Source organism: Hevea brasiliensis, chromosome 6, assembly GCF_030052815.1.
Source record: "Hevea brasiliensis isolate MT/VB/25A 57/8 chromosome 6, ASM3005281v1, whole genome shotgun sequence".
In the NCBI taxonomy this organism is placed as follows: Eukaryota; Viridiplantae; Streptophyta; class Magnoliopsida; order Malpighiales; family Euphorbiaceae; genus Hevea; species Hevea brasiliensis.
Window position 1 is genome coordinate 12,665,719 of NC_079498.1, and position 5,665 is coordinate 12,671,383.

Genomic DNA, 5,665 nt, shown 5'->3' on the forward strand with positions numbered 1-5,665 from the left:
AAGCTTTACGTCCTATTTGTTAATGACACTTAAGTTCAATATATTTTTTTATCATAAACTTAACCTCAAGATTCGATGTGAAAATGCAAAAAATCACACGGCAATTTTCTTTTTAATAATTTCTCCTAGTATGAAACACTTGAATTGATTATATTTTAACACTAAATTGAACTCCATTCAATTGAATTTTCCCTTTATTTTTTTTATGAGATCTAAATTCACAATTTATATGTTTCATCTTACTTCTATTTAAATTAAAATCTTACTTCTAAAAATAATTTTCCATAATTCTAACTTTTAATTAACTCTTTCATTAATTGTATCTATTAAAATAAAATAATCTCCAAATAACAGGTAGGTGTCGATAGAGTGTTTGGAAGGGTGGGAAAGAATAATTTTTTTTCCTAGGTAATTGGTCTTTAGACCGTATCCATCAAAGTCTTCAATGTATAAAAAAATAAAAATATAATAACAGTTTAGCCCTTCAATTATCCTTAAAAAAAAAATTGTTTTATCATTTTCAAAAAATAAAAAAGAAAATTAAATCCCAGTTGAATGAGCAAACTTAGAAAATCAAGAAACTTGGTCAACATAAAGACTAATTCCATCATTTTCAAAAATTATTGAGTCAAAGATAAGAAAAGTAAGAATTTTGAAAACTTAGAAAATCAAGACATCGAAATCTAGTCAATATAATATTTATTTATTATATGTAAATTATAAATATTAAATGTGTTTTTTTGAATATGGTTTATTGGTTAATTCATTGTATACTAATAATATTCGATTAATTTTATTATATGTGAATGAGTATTAAATTATTTTTTTTATTCAATGGACTATAAAAGCTATAATTAATCTCATTATAATTAAAGGGAAGATTCTGCCTCTCTACTCTCTGCATAATAAAGATAAAAATCCATTACATTACCTGATTAATAATATTATATAATCATATAAATAATAGGAAGATATTCATACAATCTATCCCATGTGAGAGAGAAAATTATAAGTCAATGAATATGTGTTTTGTCCTTTAGGATAAAGCAAAGCAATTAAATGGTTCCAGATCATGTACCGTTACACAAGGCATTGCAGAATATTTTTCATTTGAAATGGTTAATTGTTTGCTTTGCTACTTGCGCTTCATTATTCTCCTTGTAGATCATGGATTAGGCTTTAATGAATGCAACATATCAAGATGTGGGAGCTTCGGACCACCTGTCCGATTTCCCTCCTGAATCAGAGGCAAGCAACCACCCCACTGTGGCTATCCTCAACCTGGGTTTCATCTTTCTTGCTCGGAGAATAATGAAACTGTGCTGGAGCTGCCTAATTCATGGAAACTTTTCGTCCAAGAAATTGATTATAAATCTCAAGTGATTTATGCAAATGATTCAGGAGGTTGCCTTCCAAGACGGCTTATTTTGAACTTGAATCTATCCGTTTCTCCCTTCGAGATAATGAATAGAAAGGAGAACATCACCTTATTCAAATGCCCATCAAGGAAAATGAAAGATTTCTTTAATAACATATGGCAGATCCTTTGCCTCAGTGATCTACACTGTGATGTCCTTGCCATTTTGTCAGACTGGTCCATTGTTGATCCCGACATAGTATATTGCACCAAGATACATGACTATTCAGAAGTTGCGTCCATTGATAGTGTGGTGTACCAGGAGTACATTCGTCGATTAAATTGGTACAATCCACCATGTAAATTTTGTGAAGCAAAAGGCAAGTACTGTAGATTAAAGATGAACACCACTGATTCTGAAACTGAATGCTACGGCAGTATCAAACCAACTAAAGGTTCATACGTTGTTTTCTGTTCTTTCTATATTATTCCCCTTTGCATGGAATGCTTTTATAAATGGATATATCTATCGCTGGCTAGATAATTGTAACTAATTTGAAATCCTGCAATTATTTTATGGAGAGACTGAAATATTTTCGGGATTGAATTCAGTATGTTCACCATTAATTAGCCTAACGATGACTGATTAAATTCACAGGCATCTAATAGTATTGATTTTGCACTACAAGCCTGTAAGGTTTCTTCATTTAGAACTGAACTTGCAATCAGAAGTCATATATTTAGATAAACTTGGTCAAAACATAAGAATCTAAAAAACAATTATCCTTTTGCAGGGGCTTCAACAAAGTTTATAGGAACAGGTGTAATCCTAGGTACATTACTCCTTGTAGCAACAGCGATTTATTATTTCAATAAAATTGAAAAAGAATATCGGTCCAAGATTGAAAATTTTTTGGATGACTACAAATCTTTCAAGCCTACTAGATATTCCTATGCTGATATTAAGAGGATGACTAACCAATTTAAAGACGAATTGGGACAAGGAGCTTATGGAACTGTGTTTAGAGGAAAGCTATCTGATGAAATTCTAGTTGCGGTTAAGGTCCTGAACAACTCCAAAGGAAATGGAGAGGAGTTCGTTAATGAAGTTAGAACAATAGGCAAAATCCACCACGTCAATGTGGTTCGCTTGATTGGATTCTGCGCTGATGGGTTTAGACGAGCTCTAGTTTACGAGTACTTGCCAAATGATTCACTGCAGAAATTCATAACTTCAGCAGATGACAAGAACCATTTCCTTGGCTGGAAAAGGCTGCAAGATATAGCACTTGGCATTGCTAAAGGAATTGAGTATCTTCATCAGGGGTTTGATAAGAGAATCCTCCACTTTGATATCAAACCGCATAACATCCTGCTTGACCACGACTTCAATCCAAAAATCTCCGATTTTGGTTTGGCTAAGTTTTGTGCTAAGGATCAAAGTGCTGTGTCCATGACAACAGCTAGGGGCATCATTGGCTACATCTCGCCAGAAGTGTCCTCAAGGAACTTTAGGAATGCTTCGTACAAGGCAGATGTTTATAGCTTTGGAATGTTAGTATTGGAAATGGTTGGAGGGAGGAAAATTATTGATGTAACTGAGGAAAATGATAAGCAAATATACTTCCCAGAATGGATTTATAATCTTTTGGAAGAAGGAGAAGATCTTAGGTTCCAAATTGAGGAAGAGCGAGGTGCTAAAATTGCGAAGAAACTAGCAATTGTTGGTCTCTGGTGCATTCAGTGGAACCCAGTCGATCGCCCCTCCATAAAGGTTGCTATTCATATGTTGGACGGAAAAGGAGAGAATCTAACAATACCTCCTAATCCATTTAACTCTGCCGCTCGGACAAGAAACATTGCAAGAATTTCAAGAAAACGACCCCCCTCAGAGTTGGTTGTCGTCTCAGAAACAGAGTAGAAATCATAATATGTACCTTACAGGTATTTCTTAGCATATTTGCCAGAAATGTATAAATGTGGAAATTAGTTTGTGCACAATTGTTGCCTGATTTTTCAAATATGTAATGTATTGTACTCCAAAACTGATTGCAAGAACACTTTTGAAAGTCTTCTTTCGCTTCTACTAAGCATTATTCTCAGGTCTAATCAAATTACAACACTAATTAAACTTCCAATTTGAACTTGAAAGCATTGGTCGTGGATATTGAACAGTGAACGCACGAAGCCTAAAGCAAGCACTCTGTAAATATCTGCAACAGACAAATTCTGTAGTCCATCTTCGGCGACATAACTATGAGCTCTATGCTGCGGAAGTCCATCAAATCTCCATGTAAAGAGCATAATTCACTGGGTTTGCTCTCTTAATGAAACTCATCCTCTCTGATATTTTCATGGCAAAAAAATGTCTCCTAACTTTATGCAATCTTGGTCTTTAGTTTTCCGCACCTTAATCAGAAATGAAATTTTGTGAAGGGCATATTAGAGAAATTTTGAGTTCTTAATTCTGATAGTAAACTCAGATTAATTTCATTCTGCTTGATGAGCTTTCATTATTGAATTTCTTGTGGTTCTTTCTTTTGGAGTACTATTCTTCACATGCAACTGCGCAATGATCTTCTTGTAAATGAAAGAAGCAGATGTAAATTCCAGAAATCTCAAGAGTCTAGTTTGCAAAACAACCTTCTTTACCAGTGGTTGTTCAAGACTTCTCTCACTCTACCATCAACCTTCCTGCTTTCGATGGCGGTATCTAGCTAATGATGAGAGGAAATTTAGGGAATGGAATTCAAGCAACCATCTTATAACCATCTCATGACTAGTTATTCATTGATTAACTCATTCTGATCACTTAGCTTATGATTGAATTCATTGGCTGCTTTATCTAATTCACATACTAAAGGTCATAATTGTTAATGCAGGCATGTGATAAGGGGTCTGCTATGCTTTATTGCAACAAGAGAAATGATATAAACTACTTGGCTCCGTAAAATCAACTAACTTCGATGATGATTCTCTTCCATCCTTTAGTCATTGAATCTGCAGGAAATAGAAGACGCCTGAGAGGCAATTGTAGTTTTCCAAATCTCCAAAAGTTAAGATTAGGAGGCCAAAATGCATAGATGTGAATTCTGCTAAAGAGAATAAATGAATAGAGCACCTTCATACAAGAAAATCGAACCTTGTCAAAATATAAAATCAAACGCTCTTCAATTTCTCTCAACAAATAAAAAAAAATTACACAGAAGTTTTGATTACTGACCCATTACCATTCAACAATATTGCTTCTTAATTTTGATCAATACTTACAAACAAACTTTCATCCTATACCTAATAGGAATAGTAAAATAGCGCTATAAAGTCTCTTGAAAAATTATCCTATTTAAAAATGGATTCGTAGGCCAACATCTATAGCCAATAATCTTTCTTACAGTCAGACTGTTCTGAAATTCACAGAAAACATAACATAAAGTGTCAAAGTTACCAAATCAACCCCCGCATTTTGAAAGATGAGAAACTACAATAATTATCATAATGGATACGAAGAAAAGCATTAGCTGAGCTGATTCTAAAGGAGAGGATGATGAGTGCTGAGACTAGAGTCAACCACAAATATGAATATGGCAGCTTACACTCTCAAGTTTGTTGACCCCACAAGCTCAAAGGAGCATAGATTTTGATGATACCAAAACTCAACTAGAATCAAACTAACATTGTTTTAAGTGTTGTGTATCTCAAAGAAAAAGGACAAAAGGATTTTATGATGGATTGGTCCTTATGAAGAAAAGATGACATTCTAAGGATAACACAAGACGAAGCAAAAGAGATAAAAGAAGAAAAGGTTACCTTCCAAGGCTGCATTGAAAATCAGAATTGAAGGTACATATAGTATTAGAGTTAGTTTTATTTCTTAGGATTCCTTGTGAAAAGAATTGAGGAGTAAAAGTCAATGATTCTTATTTTTAATCCCTCAAAAGATTTTTCTTTATTATTATTGGCCTAAAAAGTGTTTGACTATGATTTGGTGTAAAGTTTTATAGTTTTGAAAGTTATGCAGAAAAGTTTTCCTGGTATGCTAACTGGTTTGCTACTTATTTTAGTATGCTAACTGGTTTGCTATTTTCTCAAGTACGCTAACTGTTTCAACTCTGCACAACATCGCAGAAAACGACAAAATAACGGCTATTTTCTTGAAATTCGTATCTGTAACGTTCAAATGAGTTCTGCAACGGTAAAAAACGTTCCAAAGCTATAAATACACCTTCCTTTGGCCATTTTGCACTTAATGAAAGTCCCTCTACTGTTCAAAATCTTTAAAGCTTTCATTCAAAGTGCTCAAAGTGATTT

At 33.7% G+C, this 5,665-nt stretch overlaps 1 pseudogene; it reads left to right on the top strand.

Moving 5' to 3' along the window:
- Positions 1–1,115: 1,115 nt before the first annotated feature.
- On the top strand, positions 1,116–3,278 carry LOC131180585 (rust resistance kinase Lr10-like; annotated as a pseudogene).
- Positions 3,279–5,665: the final 2,387 nt, after the last annotated feature.